General features: G+C 43.6%; 2 protein-coding genes across 3 annotated transcripts in view; both read right to left on the minus strand.

Annotated features, from left to right (window-relative positions):
* The window catches only part of GNB1L (G protein subunit beta 1 like), a 45,885-nt gene extending 22,549 nt beyond the window's left edge, over positions 1–23,336 (minus strand). Inside the window, exon 1 of one of the 2 annotated variants that reach the window (XM_017815602.1) lies at positions 23,253–23,336. The gene's annotated coding sequence lies outside the window, so the exon portion shown is untranslated. Of the gene's footprint in view, positions 1–22,405; positions 22,507–23,252 lie in introns of those variants that run through there. The other variant, XM_017815603.1, reaches the window with a different exon arrangement.
* Positions 23,337–25,794: 2,458 nt separating this feature from the next.
* TXNRD2 (thioredoxin reductase 2) overlaps positions 25,795–27,697 on the minus strand; it is a 49,052-nt gene continuing 47,149 nt past the window's right edge. Inside the window, exon 23 of the mRNA XM_017815441.1 lies at positions 25,795–26,738. The gene's annotated coding sequence lies outside the window, so the exon portion shown is untranslated. The remainder of the gene's footprint in view (positions 26,739–27,697) is intronic.

Consider the following 27,697-nt stretch of genomic DNA (forward strand, 5'->3'; position numbering starts at 1 on the left):
CTGTGCTCTGACTTGCTGCAAATGACCCTCCAGACCTGTGCTGGGACAAGGGAACCAGCAGCTTCTTTGACTGGAACTGCAATTTGCAATTCATTGGAAAATGCGTTATAATGTCCATTACAAAAAATATATTCACCATGAAAAGTGTTTACTGCCTTATCTGTGGCATTACTAGCTATGCTTTATGTTTGCTTCTTCATTTCTGACCAGACTTCACACAGAAAAGGTCATCTTTTGCCACTACAGATGTCAACTCTTGTCACTTTTGCCTACTCATGCATATATTACCCCAGATTAGACAAAAATTTTGCTAAATTCGGTAAGGAAGATCAGCAGGTGTTTGTCTGCCTGCTGGCTCACAGCAGAGGGATTGCAGTGAATCAGAACAGAGCACTAGAGCTACAAGTTCCACGTAAAACAACTCAACTGTTCGTCATTGCCCCTCAGCATCACTTTTGAATCGTGTTCAGTGGATGCACTTGCTGCTGCACCTCATTTGCAGGTCTACCTTGAGTGTTTATAGATCAGTAATCACCATGGTATCTATAGGTCCTAATTAAATGCAATTATCTTTTAGAACTAGTGATGAAACGTAATGTGCAGCATAATGTGCAGTTCTCTCTCAATAGCACTGTGTAATTAGGTATGAAAATGATGAGCTCAGTGGATCCCCTCCGTGTTTTAGGGCCCTGACTCATCTGTTTTATGATGCTGTCGGCTGATCCAGACTCCTGACAGGCATTACACGATGTACAGGTTGGCCCCATGGCGAGATCCAGCTCCTGGGTGCCCATCTGTACCCTGCTGTACATGTTACACCTGTACCCTGGGTTACAAACCTGTGAGAGTGAGGATTCTGTGCCCAGGGGTCCCTCTCTGGGCACCCCAGCTGTGTGCTGGTGCCCTCAGCCCCCCTTTGTGGAGCCCTGTCAGTGTGAGGAGCTGGGGGCTGGTCCGAGGGTGCAGCACTCCCTGTGCTCAGCACGAGGCAGAGCCGAGCCAGCCCAGGGGCCAGCTGGGATTACAAGGCAGGCTTTTAACAGCGTTTTTCTAATTACCCACACACAGGTTTCTGCTGACAGACAGCAGTGTGTGCGTGGCTGTGGGAAGGCTTTACCTGGCATCAAACAGACGCTACTAATGCATATCTTTACAAGGAGGAGGGTTCAGAACAATCCTCAGACCGGTTACAAGAGAAAAAACCAACTACTGAAAACATACTTCTGAGCTGTAAGCAAATAAAGGGACTTTTTGCTCTTTGGAGCCTGGTTCTTTCCTTACTTTTCTGCTAATCATATATGTGAATCTGGAAATTTGGCTTAATATTAAACCTAATTTTTATTGAGCTTATGACTCCTTATTACTTCCTATCAAGATCTGGCAGAGGAATGGCAGTGTGACAGTATTAAGCGTCTCATTTTCCTTCCAGCAAGTGCTGAACTATAAAATTGCATCTGTGCTGTCTTTATCCAGGAGCTTGGACAAGTCACTAAAGACCAAGATTTAATTAAAAGTTCTTAGGTACAGAAAGTCCCATGAGGTTGCAAATAGATGGACATTTAGTGGACCAGTGCTTTAACGACTCCAAGAAAGCACCAGTCTGTTCCCGTTGACACACAGCATCCTCAAAACAATGATATTCAGCCTACCTTCAGCTCAGCAGGTAGCTCAGTCTCTCCCTTACTTCCAGGGATAATGAACTACCTTGTGGTGCACTGATACGAACAGATAATGGTTACACTGTGCTTTGCTGAGCAGACAGCTACAAACATGCTAAATATGACGATTGTGAGATGGTTAAAGCCTCTGGGTAAATTTTTCAGAAGTGCCTAAGTGATTTAGAAGCCTAAGACTCATTTCCAAATGAATTTTCAATCCTACATCTCTAGGACTTTTTAAAGTTTCACCCCAGGTGTCTGAAAATGAGTTCTCTAATTAGCACAACATTTATTTTCTTGTTAATGCCATCTAGCCTCAGGGAGACCAATCTGTTCTTCTTAACTGAGGATATCTGCAACAAATTTAATTAAATGAATTTGCTTAGTATTTAGTCTGGTCTGAGAGCAAATTCTGGCTCAAGGGCTTGAACAAGCGAAGTGCAACCTACAGAGGAAAGTTCATTTAAAAGCAGGGCTACACTGTATGTTTTAAAAGGGCTACACTGTATGTATGTCCCAGAGATCTCCTCATGCTGTGCCTCCTGCCTCCTGGGAAAGGAGTTCAAAGACATGAATACAGGAATCATTTTCTTATGGCAGTATTTGCTTGCAAGAGGGTGTCCCCTGCAAGAGATGCAACACTCACCATCCCGCTCTTTCTTTTGAAAAGATGTTCCACTTCTTATTTCCTCCAGCCCTCCCTGCCTGTCTCAGCACCCTCCTGCAGGGGCTGAGCCGCCCCTGGGCACACAGACAGGGACAAGGACTGTTACAGGGTGCCCAGCCCGGGGCTCCTGCACAGCTCACATTTGCTCCACGAGTGAGGAGTGGAAGCCACGCTTGTCCAAACGAGGGCTTCAATTAGCAAACAGCCAAGTGCACCGTGCACTAAAACCAAAAAGGGTTTGGTCTAAAAAATGCATCTGCTAAATGCCAGAACAATCAAACTTCCTTTAAACCTACGTTACTTTAGAGAACAATTCTCTACTAATATCCCTCACAAATCTTACTTTGCTTAGGTTGCAATTAGAATAATCCTCAAACCATTTGAATTTCTATGCAGTGGTATTCCAGTATCATCACTTCAGCATTTGATATAAAAAAGTTAAGCTTTTATTTAATGAGAGTCATTTAAAATATGTAAATGTCAAAAGGATTACCTTAGAAAAATCTCTCAGAGAATTAAAAACATTAACAGATTCCCACAGGAAAAATTCCAGCAGAATTCAGCAACTCTCCTGTTCCCACTCCTGTCACTTGTATTTCTATCACACATTGAAGCAAAAACAAATTGCTATTAAAATATCATCCAAACACCCTCCTCCCCCTAACAAACTCCACAGTTCAGTTTGAGATACCAACGGCTCAAGCAAAGACAAGAAAAAAATCCTCTTTTTTTTTTTCTTTAGGCTTATTTAGAGTAGTAAAAACTCAGTGGTAAAAGAGTTTTTTCAGGTATAGGAGAAATAAATCTCTCTAGGCATGTCTGGCAAACTGTTTTGGGATTGAAACCAGCAGGTGTGCAGACATAATTACTACTGCAAAATATCCAACACATCCAGGTGTGCTCACAAACAGATATATGAAATCCCTGTTATTTTGTGAAAATTCCTAGTCTACCAGGTGCCACCCTCCCAAAGGAAAACCAGAGTGAAGAATGAGTTCAGGAAGACGTGAATAAATTGTCCTTGCCCCCTTGCAGGTTGTGTGTCTTTTCCCCTCACACAAAAGCCCTCTCCCAGGCTGCAGTCCCGTGCCCCCCGCCCGCCCTGCCCGGCTGGGATGCTCCACGGCACCAGGGCTTTGGGAATGGGGCACCAGGGCTTTGGGAATGGGGTACACGCTGCCACGGCAGAGAAACCCTCCCTCAGGATAACAGTGCAACACCAACAGCTCTGTGTCTCCCATTCCATTGCAGTCTCCACTGCTCACACCCAGCAGGGATCCCTGCGGGATGAGCCTTCCAAACCCAGCGTTCCCACAGCTCCAGCCTCCAACCCCTGCAGACAGGAGGCTTCACAGCGGTGAAACAGGAACCACTCTCAGCCCAAGCAATTACAGGGCACGTCTAGGAAGTGGAGAACAGCAGTTTAGGGCTAGAAGAACTCATTTAATGAGTAGCGTTTCCACACATCATCAAAAGAGATGCCAGACAAATCCACACAAGCTGAACGAGTTAAAGTTCATCTCATCTGACTGCAAAAGTGAATTTTTGTAGGTTATTGACTACAAATGGTCTCAAAGCAGGTCTGTAGGTCGGTAAACTATTCTTCAGACATGCTGTGACAAGTTTTTAAGCCCAGCTTTTGGTTTTGCATGTACAAACCAAAAAATGATAGAACACACCGGAACAGGGAAGTCAGCAATGCAAAGGGCTGTTGTGAGACAGTCATCTGAAGAAATCTCCTTGCACCTGAGGTGCAGAGTAACTGAGTGGACCAAGAAATGCCTTTTGGGGTCCTGTAAGAAGCTACCACATACAAACACTTAGGGAAGAATGAAAATCCCGAAGCCAGGCCCTCCTGCTTTTTGCATTCTTACTGCAGTTGCTCAAAACACACGACGTCTGTTGTTTGCAAAGACAGAAACGTGCACTGGTAAAAGTAAAAGCAGCAGAGCCTTGATCAAGAGATGTGGGAGTGCTACACAAATAGTTGCAAAGGTCAGAGCCCCAGAATATATGAAAAGTCATTTGTCAGTCAAATAACAATGCAGCTCTCAATTTAAAACTCCCATTTCTATCCTTGGTGCTAAACTGAGATAGAAAATTTATTGCATTTCTAGACTTTATTTAGAGCTAATTAAAAAAATAATTTATTTGAAGTGGAAGCAATCAGTAGAAATCTTTAAATCGGGAAATTGATGTAAAACAGAAATTAGAAGTAGTAGAAATTTTTGATTTAGCCAGTAAATGTACTAATACAGCACTCCTAATTTTCAGAAGGATAACCAAATGCTTTCTTTTAAATTGGTTATTTTTCACATTACTACTTACAACTACCAAAGTAGAGATTAGCACAGTGATGTGCATTTGTGACTTCAAACCCTAAAATAATTATGATAAAAATAACAATAATAATTTTTTAAAAATCACACCAATGGACTGGGAGCGTTCATTAGTGTGCTTGTGCTTGCACTAGAAAATACAGTACCCAGACACTGGAGATAGGTTTCTATCTTGCTTGCAAACCTTGCTGGTTAGTGACACGTCCATGTCAGAGGGAATGCAGTGATTTATACGACCTGGTTATACAATCCTGGACGAGCTGAGACCATAAATCTGCTGCCACACAGCCAGCACTGCAGCTGACAAGAGCCCTTCCTCTTACAGGTTGGGAACACCGAACACTGTCAGAGCTTTCGTTCTAAATACTCACCAAATAATTTCTAATGACTAACAAGGACAGAAAACACTTTGAAAGTCTCCCTTGGAGAAGTGCTGAGAACTTCCATTTCCCACTGACTTCAAGGGAAGTCAGGACTTCATCCTTTCTCAGGAGATCCCCAAAATTACCCTCTCTCCTGACATTTAGACAATGAATGACAGAAGTTTCCACATTTTAATTGTAATAGTCAATGGACAGATAGCAAACAAAACTGCTTATCAGCAATTGGTGATATGCCAAGAAACCTTCTGGGAGCCGGAAAGCAAATGACAAATAACCCTCCTGCAACACAACCCATTTAATGATTTCACCCAGGTAATGGCTCCTCCCAGGGTGAGCACCTTCTCTGCCAGCATTCCTTACCTGAGCCAGGCTAAAACACAACACATTACGATTTTAGGGAATGAAGTTTGCAAGAAAAACGCGTATAAATGTCAGCGTGTAACCTTCAGGAATACTGAAACCCCGGGCTGTGTCTCGAGGTCCACTTGCAAATACCTCCATCTGCAAGTTTTAAAAAAAAGTCGCTGCACAACAATTGCTTTCTATATGAAAACACAGATTCAGCATGGGAACAAAACTAAGAACGATTGTAATCATTTGAAAGACACTGAGTTAGCATATGGATCTCATTGCCACTTACACATTTTGGTCACTGAAACAAAAAGCTATTAATCAATATGTAAAAGCCATAAATTAACATAAACATTAATCATTCTAATGCTCCCACTGTGTCGGACTGATAATTTTTTTTCAGTCTTTCATTCTGACATATGTGCCTTCAGCTATCAGCTGGGTGACCTTTTTTAACACAGTTAAACATTTTGGGCATTGCAAATATTACTGAAGTAAACATTTTGGAGACAGCCAAATATCATGGATACACTGAAGCCAAAAATATGGGGTCTGAAAACGAGAGCCCCTGCCTCTCATGTAATTACACTAGCTTTTAATAAGGGAGCCTAAAACACAGCCTGAAATCCAGCTGAAACAGATGAAATTCTAGGGTTTCATAAACAGGTTCGTTTTGCAGATGAGGGAAAAGACACCCATCTGTTTTACTTTCTGAAACTATTAATTGCTTGGGAAAGTGCAAAGATGTAACTACAGCCAGCCGTGTTTGGAGAAAGAAAGCATAAAAGCCCATAGTAGTTCAGCTCTGCAACACACTGCATAAAATTATCAGGGGAAAAAAAGATGACAAATGCCCAACCACTTTGAAAAGTTGAAGAATATGAATATACACTTATATAGCACAATGTAAGTGAAAAGAAGTATTTATACAAGTGTGTCTCTGTTCCCTACCAGCAGAACTAACATGAATTTAAGTTTGGGCATGTGATAAATCATTGTAATCTAGCAGAAAATTGATAAGCCAAGGACCATCAAAAGCCTGTTTTGAGCAGCCTGTAGCTCAGCCATGCATAGCAATCTGTCAGCCACGGGGCTCTGTCTGCCCATCCTCCTTAATTAGGGGTGCTGCACGGAGCAGCATCAGCCACAAATCTTGTGGTTCCAAGAGCTAATAATGTCCTCAGATAGCTTGGGCTTCATTAAACGTCCTCCAGACATCTTAGCAGACATTCCAGCAATAATCTTGTTTAGTAACAAACTATTAAAAAGAATTGACAGAGAAGGAATATATCAAGTTGTTACAGCAACTGAAGTTATTTGGGCCAGAATTGTATGTCTGCAATTAAGGATTCTGTAACTCTGAGCAATTAAAATATCACTTTATTTGAAAACTAATTAATTCTAAACACATATTTTTCCCATGACAAACTTTTATGATTGTTTAATTTATTCCATTCTAATTACACTTTAATTAATCTACTCTTGTATAATATTATACTGTTATTCTGGCACTTGCCCAATGCAGACAATAAATTGATTGCAGTTCCGTTGTGCAAGAGCACAAACTGTCATGCCAGTTTCAACACCGTCTTTATTTATTTGTCTGTTCTATTACTTTTCTTTTCCTCCCACAGGGCATAGGAACATGAAACACAACACAAATCATATGACATTTTGTCTTCTACACTTTCTTCTTCAAAGTGTGAAGTATAACAAGAGTTTTTAGTATTAAGGAAAAGTATATGTAATATGATACTACATAATAAAACATAACCTATAGGAAATGCATTTATACTTCTAAAATACATCCCACAATGACTTATCAATTGATTCCTGATGTACAGGACCATGCCCAAAAACGGAGCTGTTTCCATTGACACTGAGGTCTGCTCAGGAGCTGACCTGGTACAGTCACCAATAAGGGAGAAAGAGTCCAAAGCCCATTTTCATACTAATCTTGAAACCACATTAATTTCAGTATCTCTCTAAGTTTTACAAGACACTGCATTTTAATTTTGCATCAAGTCACCTTAGATTCAACTAAAACAAAAGTATATAAATTCTTTTCTTACTCTATAAATACTGTATTTGGATTAAACTCTGATAAAAGAAATACATACAAAAATTCTATTGCACACAGAGTTAGCAGTATTGTATTTTATTTTGCTTTGGCTATACTTGAGGTAAAAAATGACTGACGGTTACAGTCAGAAGTGCTCGAGTTTTATTTTTTTAATGTGAACGTCCCTGAAATTCGCAGTTCTTGCACATTTGGTGGGAGGAGATACTCAGTAGTGACTCTTTCTGAAGACACAATGAAGCAATCTACTTTTGATGTGCTTTTAAACCCTCAGTTGTGTTCCTGGCTGCACATTGTCTGTGCTTATGAAATACCTGCTTGTGTACCTGCCTTAGCAAGGGGAGACGCCGTGCAGAGGGAGGCAGTTCAGTTAAACTGCACTGCAAGCTCTGACAGTGCTCCCCAAAATATGGCCTTTTACTAATGATACAGCTGGCATTTCAGAGAGTTAAAAGACAAGTACAAAACACGTTCATAAAATACATACTCATTAAAAGAGGAAAAAACCACTGCACTTAATTGAACAGGCTACGTCCTTCACCAGCATTGCCAAAGCGGGAGCTACATTTATATCAGAATATTGTACTGTCCTACCCCCTGTGTTTGTATTCTCAGCATTTGTCTCATAACAGTTAAAAAATATACTTTGAAACTGCAAACAGCAAACAGGACAAATTGACATAAACACTGGAGGAATATTAAATAAGAGGGCAATTCCTACTTGTGTCCAGCTCATGTTTTGCATTCCAAAGTCTGGATCTGATCTCTGCCTGCCCAAAGTGCCAGATGATATTGGTGAGACTGCTCACACGAGGGAGGGTTGGCAGGGTTCACTGCACCAGGATTTCATAAAGCATTTTCTCTTTGGAAGGTTTCTGCTCCTGTGCAAACACAACGCATCTCCAAGAGCAGCATTACTGTGGGTCATTCCCTGTGGATGCAGAACCTGGGGCAGGGACAGTGAGTGACCTCCCGAGGTGGCACAGGCACAGGACTGGGATTAGGACTCCACTCACTGATCCAGACACAGACAGTCCCTTCCCACGGCCACTGAGCCCCATGGCTGTTCTAAGAAACAAAGCAGTGTGGACAGTCTGCATCAATTCATTAGGTTAAAACTTTAAATCCTTACTCAGGTGAACTCTCGAGCTCAGAAGCAATTGCATTTCAGTAAAGTCTGTCCCATTTGCTACTTGTATTTTACTTTCTCCAAGAACCCCTTCAGTATTAAAAGAAATAGAAGACAGTGTTATGTCTTTTAAATATATGACTCGAAGTCACAGATTATTATTATTTTTATGCTATGAAATATCCCCCAAAATTCAAGCTTAATTACTAATAGTATGTGCCATTTGTCTGGTAGGATGCCTATTCAATACAGCATAAGTATTTGGATAAGCCAAGTTTCTGGAGAGCAGTTTAGTCCAAGAAATCTAAAAGGGATCACTATAACTCCACTGCAAACAGGAATGACATTTACAAGGCAAATATTACCTAAATATCAAATGAAAAAATTAATCTTTATTTTAACATTTAAGGCTAAGCTTATACTTTAGACACAACGCATAATTGTTCTTTCATGCCAGTTTGATCACATAAATCTACATCCATTTTACAAAAGCACGTAGGATGCATTAGTTAAATATGCTCATCTCCAAGCATACGAGCATATGCTTACACACTAAACATGTCAAACAGTTAAACTGTTAAAATGTGAGGGGTATTTATAAAAAACTGGTTCCACATTTACCAGGTTGAGTACTGATGATGCTTAATTCCCAGTTTCTGGTCCTGACTGCTTCCTGTGTCTGTGATGCTCTGATCAGTCCTTTCTCTACCTTTTAATGAGTAACACTATTTAGCAAATGGAGAGAAATAACCCCAAAGCAACAGAACGGAGTTACAGTTTACACATGTAACTTCAGGCTCCACTCCTCTCATCCACAAGAAACTAATCCTGACCAAAAATGTAGTGAAAAATGCAAAACTGTTTCACTGCATTAATTTGAAACTTTGAACAATTCTGCCGGCCCTGAACTTGAACTGCAGCCTTTGAAGGTGTGCTGAACAGCCCCCATTGTACCAGGCTGCCATGCTGGCAGCAACTGAAGTGCCAGTCTTTTGGCAGATAATCAGATTATGTCATGTTCTGACCAAATTCATTAGGAAAACTTTTACCAACACAATATCTCAAACCAGAAAATCTAGATCAAAGTATAACCAATTTTACAGCACAATAAAACTGTTATAAATATTTAAACACCAAGTAAAAGGCCTCTTTCGTTAAAAGTAAATAAATAATTGAAAGCTACGTCTTCTTACAAATGCTATCGAGTGCAAGCACATTTATCCCATCCTTCCCAGCAAACCAGACCCTGTGTATGGTGGAGAGCGGGAAGAACAGCTCTCAGGAGGAGTCATTTGAAAAGACGGAGGGTTGTTAGACTTTTAAATCATTTGCCTACAGTAAGTCACAGTGAGTGCTCCTTCTGGTGCCAAAGCATCCATGCCTGAATGTCTCTGTGACTGCATCCCCACTGGACAAGGGATCTCCTTCATGCTCAGGTCCTGGAGGGACACCACATCCAAAAGGAGAGAAAAAATACTTCATAAGGAAATCCTACATCAGTGACTAATTTCTCAGTAAATGCAATTGTATTGTAATATATGGTTTTCTTCCTAAAATATGCATGATCTTGTCTGCTCAAAAGGCCAATAACTGTAATTAAGTTTGGCAGATTATTTTCTGTGTTTTGATCAGATATGACACCTGTGTAGAACAAGCACCGAACACAGAGTACTAAACACTTCCCTTGTCTCCATTTCAGCTGGACAGCAAGAATGGCATAAGAGGGAATCAAAGAATTCATATTAATAGAATTGACAGCGAGGAACCAATCCACAAGCAGAAGCAGCGACAGGACAGTCATCAATATTGATTTCACATATTTTTCAGTACTACAATCAGATTCTCCATCTGTAACCCAAACTTTAGAAGTATGATAATTTACGGAAAGGAGATTAATTTAGCCATTTTGAGTCAAAGACGTATTTCATAGCTTCATCCCAATCCTGTATATTGTTGGGATCCCTTTCCCCTTTGAAGACTTAGTGAATGATTGAAGCTTCTACTTTCTGAGAAACAGATAACACAAGACTAGTAATCTGACTCTAAGCCACTGGATAAAGGCAGTTTGTTTCCTCTTAGCCCATCTGTCAACACCTCTTCAGTAATTAGTCCTAATTATTACAAAGGGCTAGCCTCCCATTGGCATTATTAAATCAGAAATAGTATCATAGCCAGGTATCTTTCAACGCCTCCCAGGCTGGCGACCTTCGATTTCATTGAATCTTCCATCAGTATCCGCCTTTGGAAGAGCCTCGGCAGTAATTTTAGCATCAGCTTCAAAGATGCAGATCCCACAGTGGAATTCCAGGGATGCATTCATATACACACCCACATCATGTGACAGGAGAGCAAGCAACACAATTGACCTTTGCATTGTTCTCTAAACTCCCGTGATATAAACCACACATTTCTATTTTCCACAATAGAGCTGGGGTTTGCCTGCATGCTTAGAAGTGCTCCTTTGAACTTACTGCTGATAGGAAGAATAGTGAAACCACGTCTATAAAGATGAAGGTCAAATCTTTGTTAAGAAAACAATACATGTGAAACTTTTTTCAGATCAAGATAAATTTGCAAGAAGTAAATAGTAACTAAAAATATGCATTAATGTATTTAGGTGTGAAGATTTAGAAGGTTTCTTTTGTTTATTTTTGCCATATAGCTGAAGTACTTCCCCAGAAAAGTGGAAAACAGAAAGGATGATGACATCAAACTCTCACGGAACCAAAGCTCAGTTAGCTGAGGCTTTAGTCAGTTTTAAGCTCTTCCTTTGTGTTAGCATTTATTTAACTGAAACAAGAGAAAAGAAGATATTGCTATGAACCAAACTCTCCATTTCTTTTGATTGAAAGCCAGAAGTGTTTCCCAGTCGCACACCTGAGACCACGAGTGAGCATTTGTTTATGCTGGGTTTCTCAAAACCAGCACAGCACTACCAGTTCCCTCACCCAGGAGCCAGCCCGAGCTGCACTCGTATGCTCTGTGCTCATGGAAGTGGCCCTGCTAAAAGCTCGTGCACGGAGCATGGGACTACACAAATATTCTAAAGTCTCCATGGGAGCAAAGCCCACATTCTCTAATTAAAATAAAGAATGCTTTTGTTGATATGCTTAATGTTACAAAAAAAAAAATAAAGCATACAGAAGACAATTTTTTTTACAAGAAAAAACCCAAACACATTTTAAAGAGCTTTCCTGTGTCCTATATTAAAGTGAAATAGTGATTCTTTTTACCCCTTCACAGGTCTCTAAATGCTCCAGATGTAATAAAGAGCCAGCTGTTACAGCAGAAGCAGCAGCCTAAAGCCTTAGGGTTTGACTGGGCTATCAGGAGTGGGGAGCACATGGAACAGGGTGCCTGGGGAGGATGCCCCAACCTGCAGGGATGTCACCCCAGCTCTGTGGTGTCACCAAAGCCCAGTGCCTGGAACAGGGACCATGACCCAAACTGTGGGCCCCTGATCCGTGGATGTGGTTGGCCCCAAGTCCCTGCTCTGTTCCATTGGCTCAACGTGGCCTATTTGGAAGGAGCACAAAGACATCTCAGTAGCACACAGTACTGGAGCACAGAGAAACTGCTCTGAGCCAGCTCCCTGCAGACTTGTCCTGCAGACTTGTCCTGCATTCCTTCCTGCTGGAGCACTCATGGCACCATACAGCTTCACTGCACCTGGATAGCTTTTCCCTTCTGAGATAACTAAAACTCACTGCCAAGAAAAATAAACATACAAACTTAAAATTCATTTTCCAAGTTGTACGTTTTCCAAATAAATGCCATGTTAGTGACATGCACAGCAACAGGCAGGCATTTGACTATCAGTGGATCAGACTTTAAATACATTAATATTTCAGGTATCAACAATGCAGTATTAACACCCTTGCTACCATTTTTTTTCTTTATTATCCTTATGAGAATTCAGTGCAGTAACAATAAAAACCTTTCAAAGTAAAACACTGTATGGTACTGCACTGCAGAAAGAAATGCCCTGCAGGGTCAGACAGCTGGTCCCTCAGGCCTGGCACCCCATTTCCAACAGTGCCATGCTACTGAGAGAGGCTGTTTAGGGAAAAGACAGAAGCCTGGCTGCTTCTGCAGTCCCTGCCCCTCCCCACCTTCACACCTAATTGCTGCGGGCACGTAACTGCACTGTCCATTTGCAGTGCTGCTGCCTATGGAACTGTCTGAGCCCTTTTGAACCTGCTGAGATCCTTGCCTTCTCTGCCTCCCATGGCAAAAAATTCACTATCTGAAATTCCAGAGAATGAAGGACTATTTTCTTTTCTTTGTTTCTAAACCTGATCTCCTACTCTCTCACTGAGTGCCCTCTCGTTCTTACATTGCAGGATTTGGAAGGCAGCAGTTTCACGTTTGGCTTTTTCATCACTGTCGTGATCTTGTAAATATCAGTGATAAATAAATATCTGTTTTTCTCTAAGGAGTACCAGACTTCTCAATTCTCCTCGTATGACAGTTGTTCCATTTCCCCAAGTAGTTTCAGTTGTCATTTTCTGCACCATCTCTTACTCCACCTAATCCATCTCAAAAAGCAGAGAACTGAACACAGTGCTTCAAATATGAGCCCCATCAGGTTTTCCTTAGTAGCAAAGTGCCATCCTTGATGGGATAAATCTTCACTACCTCAAAAATCACGTCACCTTCAAGAGAAAAGTTCCTTCTTCCTGCAACAGAGAGAATTCCAGCTAATACACCTGGCACAGGACTATCCTTGTCACCCAATAGTTCGGATTCCTCCTGCAGGGCAGGCCGGTATCTGGCAGTTCTGCACAAGTGCAGAGAGGAAGATGAGGGCCCATGTTCCCAGTGCAGCCCTTGCAAGAAGAAATGAGATCTGGGCTTCAGGGCATGGCTTGCAAACAATCTCTGCAAAGCACATACCCATTTTTAGATACTGCAAATTGAAATGTTTTATATGAACCCACTTCTGCAGTTTCCTCAGTTCCCACTAAGTCCAAAATACTTACATACATCGACAATTACACAAAGGTAACACCTCTAACCTATCACTGATTTTAAAGAGATTACTGCATAGTGAAGATGTTCACACACAGCAACAACAGCCATGGAGTGTTCACTGAGCAACTGATTTTAGCTCTCTCAGAAGACAAAAGTCTTCATAGTACTGCATTTTGTATAAAACAAGATTACACTTTAACCTGAAAGGTCTTTGGTATGTTCCTTTTTCAAGTCTGCAAGTACTAGTTTCAGAGAAGAAGTCTGTGCCAAAGTATATTATACCTACTATGGCAATAAATTCTTCAGGGATGAGGTTTTACACATAAATTACCTTCATTTGCAGTCTCTGAATGCTCTTCTAAATTTTATGGGATAATATGAATTATGAGCACCCATGTATTTCTTGCAGGTATAATGTGAGAGATTTTTTTTCTACTACTTGCAAGAGATTATGCAAGTGAGTTGTACTCTACACCTCTCTCCCCTCACCTGTGGTAACACAGGTCAGTCAGTTGCTTAGGAGAAATGTACAGTCTCTATAAAGATATGTATGTATTAATTAGTCTGACTAGGATTAAATGTGAGTCACATGGTTAAGCAAAAGGATTAAAAATATTAGAAAGGTTTTTTGTAAACATTATAATATTAAATCTCCTAATCTGTTATTTCTTGGTTTAGTTATTGGTTTGGCAAAATAATTCCTTTTAAATAAATTGTACCTTTAAAGAGCACAATTTATATTTATTTGAAGCTACCATCGTAATCTTTACAAAACTTGGCTGGATTTCAGAGGCTGGGCTTTAGGTATTTTGTTGGTTCTGCTGGATTTTTAAAACCCTTGAGATCTGGGAATGGAATGAGTCTGTTCATTGTTATTGTCAGTCTCCAGTAAATACTGTTGGTGATGCACTGGAACTTAAATCCTGCCATTCTTCATATATCTGTTGAACACTGGGTGCCTTGGACTCAGTTCATACACACCACTTGCCTCAGAAGCAAAGTTCTGAGGGAGCTCTAATTTCAGGAATCACTAGAAATGTGAACTGGCAAACAGTACCCAGACCCCAATTGTACAAATTGCTCTACCCTCACTATCTGACACAGCTTAGTAGTTTCAAAGGCTTCACAAGAACAGGTCCAGGATCAGTCATTTTTCTGAAAGGACACACTGTTGGTTGGCTGTATTAACCAGCAACTCCAAACGGCACCTACTCCCAGCCATGAAAACCCAGGTGAAGGCAGCAGGAATGGTGCACGTGGCATGGGAACGCTTGCCCTGCTCCCACAGTGGGCAAAGAAGGCTCATAACAAGATCAGACAAAAGAGAAAACACTGAATCATATTAAAGTAATTACCAGAAAATAAGACTTCTGCAAAATATTTGCAATCAGCTCGCTGGAGCCTTCAGGCTCAGTCTTGCATTGGGCTGCCCGTGGCAGCAGCAGCCCAGGAGGTGCTCCAGGAGGAGCGGCTGACTCAGGCCAGTTCCTCCCCGGCTCCCGCCTCCCGCACGGAGAGCACACGGCACCTGGAACTGGAATGGTGCTGCTCCCACCATACTCCTGGCCCATGCAGTGTACTCCCACGTTACTCCTGGCCTGTGCAGTGTACTCCCACGTTACTCCTGGCCTGTGCAGTGTACTCCCACGTTACTCCTGGCCTGTGCAGTGTACTCCCACGTTACTCCTGGCCTGTGCAGTGTACTCCCACATTACTCCTGGCCTGTGCAGTGTACTCCCACCATACTCCTGGCCCATGCAGTGTACTCCCACGTTACTCCTGGCCCATGCAGTGTACTCCCACGTTACTCCTGGCCCATGCAGTGTACTCCCACGTTACTCCTGGCCCATGCAGTGTACTCCCACCATACTCCTGGTCCATGCAGTGTACTCCCACCATACTCCTGGCCCATGCAGTGTACTCCCACGTTACTCCTAACCAGCCTGACCGTACAGAAAGCCATGGCTCTTCTCCCCCTCTGCTTGCCCTACTACTTCTATGACAGAGAGGGAAGGACCAGGCACGCAGACCCCACTGCCTCTCCACCTTTGTCTCTCCTTTCCCATCTCCCCACACCCAAAACTGCTGTCCTAAGCAGCCATATGGGACACATTTACTTCCCACTCCTGCCCTGGGGTGCTACCAGGGCCAGGAATAATCTAGCATGGAGATAGCATCAGCATGACAGAGAAGACAATCCTAGTTAGGAAGAACATATGCCGGCACTAGATAATGACAACCACATTTAATGGGCATGAGCATGAAGGCATGGATTTCAGAGACTGTCCCCTTACTTTAAAAATGGGGGGGCTATTACAAAAATGCCTAATTACATCATCAGGCACTATACAATATTTATGGTATAAAATCACTATGATTAAATGCTAAGTACAGATTTCAATTATTTAGTAATAAAACAAGCAATAAAACATTTAGTAATAAAACAAGCAAATGCCTTTAAAACATTATTTTCATAGAGAGATCACAGAACACAAAAGGAGCTTAAGAGTGACCTGTCAGGACCTAAGACATCCCATGGTGAGATTTAAGGTGCGAGGATTCTCAGGCTCAGTGTTGCAATTAAGCTGTTTCCCTCCAGATTCACTTTTTTCTGCAAGCTTATAGTGGAGCTGGTATATGGGAAAAGAGGGAATTGCTGCCCTGACTGTGTTAGTTATCACAGCACCTTAAAACTAGACACTGGGGAAAACAAAGGCACATATAGAGACTAAAACTAGTAGAGATGGAAAGCAGTGAGACAGTTCAATCCACAGGGGCCATGTCTGCACATGCCTCTCCACTGAAGGACCTGGGCTGTGTTCATTAGTGTTGGAAAACCCTGCAATATTACATATAAAAAAAAGAAATTAATTGAAAAAATAGTTTCAAAACATAACCTTTCTTGAGAAATATCATCCAAATCATTGGAAATAAAGGGTATTCCCAGTAGATATTCTCAATAATTTATCTGTCATGGGGGGGGAAGACTGCGATATTAAATATTACTAATTCTATTTCAGGGCTAAGTGACAGTCCTGGACCAATGGTGATAAAAACATCCAGCAATGCAGCAGGGAAGCCATGGAACAAACAGGTGCTGCCCTGTCCTTAAGCAGGATGCAGCACACACTGTCCTGCCCAGGGACAGGACTCTGCCAGCCAGTGGTGGCAAAGTGGCTGTGCCACCTCACCTTCCTTTCTTCTTGGTGTATCTGATGTGACTTAGAGGAAAGACCTCCAGCACAGCTCCAAATCTGCAAGGCTCAAGTGTTGTCAGTGTGCCAGACTCATCCTTACAGGGAAAAATAACAGGTGGATGAGGGGCTCCTAGACTGCCTTCACCTTAGCTGCAATCCTTGCAGAAGTTTGGGATGGATGACACGGAAAAAAATTCTTCATATTTGGCATCACATTAAGAATTTTTCTGTCAAAAATTAGAATGCAGTCCACTTCAATTCGTTTCTGACAAACTCGTTTTTCTGGGTAGATTTTCAGCTAAACAAAAACTGAGCTGGAAATGTCCAGTTCAAACTGAATGTTCTCTAAACTAAATACAGCTGATTATTCCTTGCTTCCTTACATGCTCCTCCCATACCAAGAACAAAAGACAACTCGTCGAAGAACACATTTTGAAGCAGGAATAATGACCATTCTCAACCCCACAGCTCCATTTTTATTGCAAATAAACCAACCCTTCAGGTCTTCCACTAGCTCCAGTGCCTGGGAGGGAGTGGGAAGGATGATGTGTTACACTACAATGGAGGAAGTACACAGGCCAACTGGAAAAACGGACTATAAAAAGCTTTTCTTACACAAACACAGGAGGAAGCAACCAACACCCTCAATTGTCGAAGGGAAATGATGGAGGCCTAAACACACAACTAGAAAAAAAGATGTAAAAAGTCCTGCCTGTTTCACATGTTCCCAGTCCCTCTCAGATTTGAGAGCCTGGTTCCATAAGGTCAGTGTTGCCCACGGCAGACCTGGCAAATCTCACACACAGAGCACAGATAACCGTGCCAGGCTGGAGACCCTGCTGCAGCTCACACTGAGCATCACCCCTTCCTGGGGCACAGCACTAGGAGCTCTCTCCCTCCCTGAAACCTCCTGCAAGTTGGGTGAGGAACCCCTGGAACCCGGGGTCAGAGTGCCAAAAACAAGCCCCGGTGCTGTGCTGCAGGACAGGGGTGTGCCACCAGGGAAGCCACTCCTGCTCCAAGGGCCTTTCCTGCGCAGCAGCAGCCCCAGCTGCGCGTCAGGAACAGGCCCCAGGGATGTGTTCACCCAGCTCGGAACCAAGGTGGCATCATCTCAAACGTCAGAGAACAGAACAATCAAAGGGTCTAACGCAGGGGCAAGAATTCAAAGTACAGCTTCGGAAGGTCAAACAGACCCATCACAGAAGAGAAAATCTATCAGAGCAAACAGCTAAATAGCAGCAGGCCAGAGAAGCACATTCTGCCACGGCAGACTGAGGACAGAGGAGGCAGACAGTGAAGGCGGCTGCACTGGTCACACCTCCTTTGGAGAGACTGTTACCTGGGCCTTCACACTGGGCAAGACCCAGTGGGGACCAGCCATCTCTGACACAGCATCACACACTTCCATGTCCCAGGGAACAGCCCCACACCCCAGGTATTCTGATCCCCAGCAGCATAAAGCCTCTGAGAGATACGACTAAAAGAGAGTTCCCATGATGATCTACTGCCACTCCAGTAGTCTCATGTTTTTCCATTAAAGTAATTTTCCTTATCCATGAAAATATATTGGCTCATGGCATTTAGCAAAGTCATAACCTTCTAGTTACAGAGCTTGAACTTGCCAACAATTATTTAGTGAGTGTAATGGAGCGAGGTCAGGACATAGATACATAGGACAGAGATTTTACTAGTCCTTACAAAATCATTCCTTCCCCAGCCAGCCACTGGATGAAAGGACATAAAAAGTAGAGGTTTGGCTATGCAATGAACCTGTAGCTTCAAAGTAATTTCACTTAGAAATTTCTTACATGGTTTTGAATATCTACCATTTATAAATGACTACAAATTAAAGTCATAACACAATATTTGAGTGGAAGCAGATAGCCCACATTCTCTCCTGCCCCAAAACACGTCAAGTTGTTTTGGAATTTTTGAAAATAACAGTAATAACATACTAAACACTTGGATGATACAGATCCACCAATCTGGGATAAAACTGCATTCTTCTTCCCCTGCTGCTTACTTAGGGAAGGTGTTAGCATTGCTTTGCCGGAACACAAAGACAGCAACACAGCTTAGCACTTCAAACACCAGCAGTCAACACAACAGAAATCACCCTGCTTTGTCCCTGGTACTAATGCTCAGTGCAAAACAGGATACTGGGTTCTGGAATATGTTTTCTGTATTCTGCAGAAGGCACACAGACGAGTTCTGTGACAGGCCACTCTCCCTCCTGATTTCAAAGTGAGAAGCCATGGCTTTACAGGGGTCTGCACAGCCATGGCTCTGAGCAACCTCCTTCCTAAACAGCTCCAATCCTCCCACATTTATGGATGTGCCCCCTTTATCACTGTCTTATTGTCTGGCTGGGTTTGTGGGTGGCTGTTGATTTTTTTCACATTATGTGTGTCCGTGGGTCTCTCCACAACTCACGCTGTGTGAGTCAAAATCCTTGATGCATCTTGTTTGCAGCTCTACTTCTCCCACCTCCTAACACCAACTAGGACTTTTTTTCTCTCAAATAGTCTCACCACTTTCTCATGGCAAAACTGGCACCGTGGACTGCCAATGGATACCTGACAGTTTATTCGTGTGCAGAGCATCATGCAAGTCCGCAATGTGAGTTAAGAAACAATTCTCCTGTTTCTAGCTGTCAAGAATTTCCTTTCTTGATATACAAACTCAAATCCTGATGATAGAAACCTGCAAGCAGAAATTTCCCATCAACTGAACAGGTTGTGCTATGCTTCTGGGTAAGCATTACAATATCTTTTCCGCATCACACCTACTCTACTAAATATACAAAACACTGTGCAAGTGATAGTTTTGTCAGCCACCAGCTAATCAAATGAAAAATTATTAGGCTTAGGAAAATAATAAAAGCAGAAGCCAGCTGTGCGTTGGTTGGATGAAAACCCCAGTGTCTCCCATGTTAGCTCATGTGTGTTTCAATTTCTGGGAAGAAAATAATGGGAGTTTCTCCACCCTTTCTCATGTGAGCCATAAAACAGATTTATTACCTAGGATATATTCTGTGTTTTCTCCTGAGGAAAAAAGAAAGTGGTGGAACAAGTTCATTTTTTTCCCTTCTACAACAAGGATTTTCTTTATAATAAACACAGAGCTTAATTTTGGTATCATATGGCCCTTCTATTTAATGCTCTGGTCACACTTTTTGCCTTTCTAAATCTTGAATTGTTGCATTTTCATTTCAGTGGGGAATCTACAGCTGCTCCAGCTGTTTGAGTGCAAAAAGTCTGTCCTAAGATTCCTATCTGGTATGTTTTAAAGTAAAATCCTTCTCTCCCCTAAATCAAATAAATTTAGCATCTACTGAAAAAACTACAGAATAACTAAAACAAAAAGAAAAGCTAAACATAAGTCTATGTTTCCTTTCAAATAGTTCTTGCTCAGCTTTACCTTACACCCAGCAGCTCTGGGAAACCTAGGCTGCAGATTCAGAGGTTTAGGACAGGGTTGCACCTCATCTGGGAAGGTTTTCCTGTACAAATAACTATTTTTTGACTGTAACAGTCACCTTCTGACCTTTAAAATAAATCATGAAAGAGAAAATTTGCTGACTAGAAGATTTTTAGCTCCTATGACTCTAATTTGCTCACAGTATGATGTTACAGTTCTAAAGACCTGCGCTGGTAAATCCATTTATAAAAAAGGTGATTTCCCCTATAACTTTCACTTTCGAGGTGCAGAAGACACTGATTCATTAAACACTTCTGAATCATGACACAGCCTGGATTCCCCAGTTGAGTGGTCTGGAAACTTTCAAGGCTAAGATATGGTTTTGTAAATGACACCAGTAACACCTCTTCTTTAAGCCAACCTGTTGACTCCAATATCTGTAGCCTGAACATGCTCCACAATCTACCCTTGCTACCTCACACCTATTGTTGATGAGTCACTTCCCTGCAAACCTGACATCTCTCAAAGCTTGGGTTCTTTCAAACCAGCCTGTGATATATGAGCGTTTACACCGAGCCATAAATGCCACTGAGACAATTTCTGCAATGACGAGCTACGCCATCATTAGCTGCATATAATTAAAATGTACCACAGGAAGTGTGTTCATTACAGTTGTGAAATTATTTTTATTGCTTATGAACAGAAAAAAAAAATGCACTTTTAATCATAAACTGTGCCAGCACAGAGCTGAAAAGGAAACTGGCTTGCTTGGGCAAAAATTGTGCAGGTTTTTTTGTAGATTTGTTTCTTTCCCATCGTTTTGTGATCGCTTGCACTGCTCCACAGAGACCACTCCTAATTTGAAACCCCTCATTTGCAGTACCAAGTATATTCTAGTGCAGTCAAAGTGCATTCCTACCAAGAGAGTATAAATCCATCCACACAGATATTTTGGGGACCAAAACACTGTTACTGCCACAAAACTTGCCTCTGTCCTTTGTAAAGACACGCACACGAACATGTTATACTGTGTTGAGATTCTGAGTGTGGACAAGAGTAAAGTATCGGCATTACAACTCAAAGGAGGAGTCCAAAAAGACAAGATCAGCCTTTTTTTAAAAATCATTCACTAAGTTTGTCTTCACAGCCTCAGAAATCTCACTACCATACATCCATAGTCCAACACGGCTGCAACAAAGCAATTTATTACAGAGGAGCAACAATAGTAGCTATTTTCCCCAATGAAGACAGTGTTTCATAGAATATAATTTTGAAAAGTCAGAATCTTCGGTGTTAAGTCTCCTGTATGAGCTAATTAGCATTGACTGGTTGACAGTTATTACTGATCCAGTGAAACAGGACATTGTTATTGCAGAGAAATAGAACTCAAAAATAAAATGTATACAAACACAAAGCATAACACAGCCCCATGTACTACGTGACACAGGGCCAAAAAAAGGTGTTTCTTTACAATGTAAGAACATAGATGGGTCAGTAGTTCAGCATTTCTTTGCAAAAAGAAACCCACAGTATTGCAAAATGGTCAACAGGGTCAGAAAAGGCATAACATAGTTAGGCAACAGGTCTGCTCCCCAACACATTACAATTCCAACACTGTCATTCTAATGCTTAAAAATAAGTCTCCACACCAATTAACCAAAATCAGACAATCTATCTGACATTAGAACCTGGCATCTCTTCCAGTGCATGCACCAACATAATTTCCATCTGCACAATCTTTATAACTGATAATGACATACCCAAGCCAGAACAAACAGAGTTAGATTTCCTGATTGCAGGATATTTTTGAAACAAGAAAAAACTAGTTTACCTATAAAAGCAATAAAAATGTTAATAGAAATCATTAAAAAACAAGAAGTTACTCTGGTACGGTTTTTTAAAATTTAGTAATTTAGTTAAAAATAAAATTTAAAAAAAATCTTTGTACTCCCTGTCATTTATCAGACAAGACAAATTATTAATGAAATGCTTCCCAGTCATGGAGCCCTCTCTAAAAGCCTCACAGAAACGCTACTAAACTGGGGGTTAATGGAAGGAGCTTCGGAAGAATGACGAGTCACAAAGAGACTGTGCTAAAAAGTGTGGAGAAATGCTCCTCAAAACAATTCCCAGAGAAGTCACACACAGATTTCCACCTGGTGTCACCTGTTTTTTCCAGAGCACACCCCATGCCTGCTTTTTACCTTGTTCGTTTCAAAACGAAGCTGCTGAATCTGAAACCGGATTATTTCCTACTCTGAAGTGGCATTTAAAGGAGCTGTACGAGGCATGTCCTTACTTTCACACAAAACCGGGGAAGACAAGCACGGCAGCGCGGTGCGGGCCCTGCCTGTGCCGGCCCTACCTGCGCCGCCAGGGGGCGACAGCGCGCGAGCCGCCCTCACCTGGGCACACCTGGGCAGAGCCCGCGCGGGGGGCCAGGAGGGCTCTGAGGGCCCATGAGGGGCTCTGAGGGGCCATGAGGGGCCATGAGGGGCTCTGAGGGGCCATGAGGGCTCTGAGGGGCCTCTGAGGGGCCCCCTTTCTGAGGGGCCATGAGGGCTCTGAGGGGCCATGAGGGGCTCTGAGGGGCCATGAGGGGCCATGAGGGGCTCTGAGGGGCCATGAGGGGCTCTGAGGGCTCTGCAGGGCCATGAGGGCTCTGAGGGGCCATGAGGGGCTCTGAGGGCTCTGCAGGGCCATGAGGGCTCTGCAGGACCATGAGGGGCTCTGAGGGCTCTGCAGGGCCATGAGGGGCTCTGAGGGGCCATGAGGGCTCTGCAGGGCCATGAGGGGCCATGAGGGGCTGAGGGGCCGTGCGGGCTCTGAGGTGCCGCGCGGGGGGTGTGGGGTGTGACGCTGCCCCCGTTGCCGTGGCGACGCCCCGCGCGTGCGCACAGCGCCACCGCCCCCTCCGGCCTGTGAGGCTGCGCCGCGGCAGTGACAGCGCAGCCGTCCCGGCCCCGCGGCCGAGCGGGGATTCCCCGCGGCGGTGGCGGCGCGGCCTGGTCCGTCCCCCCGCACCCCACCTCCCCCCTCACACCCGCTCACCGAGCGCCGGCGGGGCGGGAGCGGCGCAGCGATGATTCGGCGATCCCCGCGGGAACCAGGCGGACGCCGAGCCCCGCGCGTGACGTCACGGGGCCGGCGGGAGGCGCGCATGCGCCGTGTGGGCCCGGCCGGACCGGGGCCGGTGTGGGGATCCCGGCCGGGGGGTCCCGGGGCCGCTCAGGGGCCTCGCGGTGTCGGCGGCGGCACGAAGAGGCAGCGCAGCCGCGGGGTCCTGCGAGGGGCCTCGCTCGGTAATCGGGAGGGCCCCGCCTTCACGGAGCACGTCCCCGCTCCCGGGACACGCGGAGGACAAGCTCTGAGCCGGCTGGGCCGGTGCCATCGAGCGGTTCGGTCCGGCTGTGACGCGGGGGACTCCCCGCAGCTGCTGGGGGTGCTTTGGGCTCTCACCCACCCTGGGCTGTGCTTGGGGCTCTCTCCCACCCTGCACCGCATCCACTGCCAGGAGCTCTGCTGAGCGCGGGGTTACCGCACGGCTGAATTCATTGGCCTCTTCCGCTGCCAGCCTGGGTTTATTCTGCGATAAAGACCCAAGTATTCCAGTGCCACACAGCCACACAAAGTCTTCCAGGTGCTGCCCTGCAGGAGAGCATCTTTAGGCAAATAAAGAAGTTGCCTCCTGAAATGGTTCCCAATGGAAGTTACTGGGTAGGTGAAATAATTGAACTAAATCAGGCACCAGTTAAATAACCCCGTACGTATTGCTGGGACAAAAATGTGGAGATGTGGGACTGACCCTGCTGATGTCCCACCATCCACCCTGAGCCAGGTGATGGAAAGGCAGTGTAGGCACATACACAAAACACACTCCTTCCCCTTAAGAGGCCCCTGTTGCTCCTCAGCTACACCACGACTTGCTCAAGGAAAGCAAATAAACCATCCTTTGCTTGTGTCACCTGTCTAGGAGTTAAAAGCTCTTGTCGTTTCAGTATTTTCTCAGAAGGCTGTCCTGCTACAATTCCATCTAGAAGGCTTGGTACCTCTGAAAAATTAATGCTTTTCAGTTTTCCTATAATTTTTGCCTATGGAGGCAAAGAGTCGTTGAAAGCTGAATTAAACCTAGAGTACCACAGTGCAGACAAAGGCATGGAGACTTTCTGTGAGTCTGGGAAGTCAGTCTGGAGCTTGCTTTTCTACTCATATCAAACTTCCCATCAGCAGAAACACGGATTCCTAAATCCCTGCTCTAAAGGGCTTTACATGGCATTCAGCACACTGAGGAGGTTATGCCTTCATTATTAGGAATGTCCTAAGGACGGATAAATACCTTCAGGATTGTATAATGCACAAATACAGCCCCATGTTTCCCTACATGTTTTGCTGAAATGATTTGAATTAAGAGATTGAGAGCAGGAGATCATTGCTATAAATTGCTGTGCATAATGAAACCACATGTGCAGTGTGCTTCAGGTCTTTAATTTGTTAGGAGCTGGATGTTTATTAGAGTATGGTACAGTTAATATTCCCTGCAGTCGCCTGGAAAATGAAATACCCCTTTCCCAACACAAAGATAATGAGTTGTGTGGCAAGATAAGGTGGTTACCAAAATTCAGAATTCAGGAATGACAGAATCCAATTAATTTAACATGAATTAATGGAAGATCGAATTTATTACAGTTGGATGCAATTTGTATTTGAAAGTTCCATTGCAGCACGTTTTTACATGTTATCTCCCACCAGTAAGAGATCTCAAAAGAGCAAATTCTCCATTTTGAACAGCAGCAATGTATTTCTTACATCATAAATAACTCTTTCCTTACATGTTTGCAGTGAGGAACTTCAGGACCCAAGAGCCCAGCTGTGCACCAGGGGCTGTGCTCTTGCTCTTTCTCACAGGGACCATGACTGAGGCTTAAACAGAAACCTCACTTTCTTCACTGCTTTGCTGGGCTGCCCCTGCCTTGTCACTTCTTCCTCCCCTTTCCCATTTGCCACTCTTCTGGGGAGTCACCCCTTTTCTTTTTTTGGGTGGGAGGGGTGAAATCGGCCCTCTAGTCAAATAAACCTTTCAACCTCCTGCCTTCAAAATAAACACTTTTATTGTGGACAGTCCAAGCTCCTTAGGCAAAGCTTTAGGTCTCAAATCCAAAAGATACACTGTGTCCTTTTAATAATTTCATAGTGGAAACTCTTTATTTGCCCATTCCTGTGGTGCTGTGGAGGTTTTCAATGATTCTGGTTTAGGTTTCGGGATTAGGTGAAACCAGAGTGCCTTAAACCTCTTTAGAGCCTTGGGATTAGGTCTGCATCAGGCCTAATATAGCCTTTCTGTGCAAGGCTAAATTAAATGGGAGGAATATTTGTTGTGCACTGATTCACAGGTGTTTGGCAAAATCCCAGAAAACATAAAGGAATCACTGGAAGAATCATGAAGGCAAAGCCATCGAAACATGAGTATTAGCTAAGCACTGCAGTATCACTTGCAACTGTGGGGTCTTTCAGGCTGCTCCTAAGTGATTTTAAGCATGGATATCATTTTTATGTGTCTCTTTCACATGAATGTGAGTAAATCGAAGATCTGTCGTGCAAATAGATCATGGATTTTTATTTGGGTATCACATTCTGGTAATTGCTGCCTGTTTTATAGCAAATGTATATTAAAGTTCGTCAAACAGCTGATATCACTGAAACTCTGTTGTTTTATTGTACACATAAATTCTCTTCCTTCTCTGGAGTCTGCATTGCCCTGGCAGAATATGCTGGGTCATGAGGACAAAAACCCAATAGATTTATGCCTACTGTTAAAACCACCCTGCCCGGCCCAGGAGGCAGAGGATTTGCCTCACTGATGACCATGGGCTAATTGGAAGAGATCATTTCATTGTGTAGGCTGTCTACTGTGAGGCTTTTCAGCACTTCTCAGTCACTTTGGTGGGGCTATTTCTCCTCTCTGTGCTCAGCTCCACAGTGTGTAACCCCAACAGGGCCTGACTCACTGGCCGTTCCCCCGAGGAACTGCCTGAGCTGAGCAGATCCCAGCAAGCAGAAGGAAGAGCAGCTCAGCACTACAGTCTCAGGATCTCTGCAAAGTGCAGCAGCTGCTTTGGCTGCATTTGTAGGGAAAAGCTGATGCCTGGCTCCAGGAAGCCCGAGCCTGGTATCAAAAGAAGCTGGGTATGGAGTTACGGGGTGCAAAGCACAGAGCCCAGTGGGCCAGTTCCTACAGCTGTCCAACATCAGTTACTGCCAGAGCAGAACTCTGTCCTCATACCAGAGCATTCCCTTCCCTGATTTTGTGCCTGTCAGCCTCTCCAGAAAAGCGTATTTTGAGAGCATTTATCTCCCCAGATAAACAGATTTCAGTTTCGATTGTAGACTTGCCTGTATTCAGGAACTCGACTGCATCTCAGAATTTTAGAGCTTTTCTTCCATGCCAACAATCAGTTCTCTTGCAGGCAAGCTTTTCTGCATTCCTATGGCAAGTGTTCTGATCAGCAGTGCATACAGCCAGGTCCTGTCTTCTCATGTCTGCTTGCAAAAGTGAAACAGAAATAGTTAAGTTTCAAAAGAATATGTCTCCTCTAATCAGATGAGCCGTAAAAGAAAGAGGGAGGCTAGCTAGAAGGATTTAATCATCTCAGAATCTGTATAAAACATTATTTATGGCTGAAGAGCTACACAAGTCTTGAGCTCTATATGTAAGTCCTTTCCCTCTTCAATGGTGCATGTAAGGAAGAACAAGAGAGAAATGTTCCAGTCAAGGACAAAATCATAAAATAATGAGCAGAAGAAGAACAAAATGAAAATATTAGGGGCCAAGGGAGGCTGAGTGGGAGTTTGTCTTCATACATGCTTGATCTAAACTTGAAAAGGAATAAAAAAGAGACTCCTCATCTTTAAAGGAGATGGTTATTTGAGCATAAATAACAGTCTCATGTCAGCTATGCTATTTCCAATGGAGTCTTTTCACTACAAAACTGCAACATTCTCAGCCCTAATCTCCTCAGATAAAACAATAGGGCTGGTGGCTGTGAATCAGCACTTTGAAACCAACCTCTGAAAACAGCAACACGTTCAGGGTGAGGAGACATGGAGGAGACAAAGAGCTGCTGTTTCTAGAGCTTTGCAAAGCGAGGCCCCACCTCGCTCACTTGGAACCGTGCTGTAACACCCCAGAGCTGGTTTTCTCTCTGAGTGGGAAGTCCAGCTCAGGGGACTGGGGCTAATCATGTACCTGGGTGTTTAGTCCCACACCAGGCTGAGCTGTCACTGAAATCAGGGGCAGTGAAACAGCAGAATCCTCTGGGATGCTCGGGCTGTGAGGTTCCCTGAGGAAGGGCAGGGTGAGCACCAACCGCCGGGCTCTCTGTGCCGAAAGGAGTGCTCCTCCTTCCCCAACCCATCTGCAGCCCCGTGGCCATGTCCCCTCCCTTGTGCTGACCCCAGCACTCAGCTGAGGAGCATCAGGGCTGATGCAAGGCAAGAGC

This window comes from Lepidothrix coronata, unplaced genomic scaffold, assembly GCF_001604755.1.
Source record: "Lepidothrix coronata isolate B3197 unplaced genomic scaffold, Lepidothrix_coronata-1.0 Scaffold51, whole genome shotgun sequence".
In the NCBI taxonomy this organism is placed as follows: domain Eukaryota; kingdom Metazoa; phylum Chordata; class Aves; order Passeriformes; family Pipridae; genus Lepidothrix; species Lepidothrix coronata.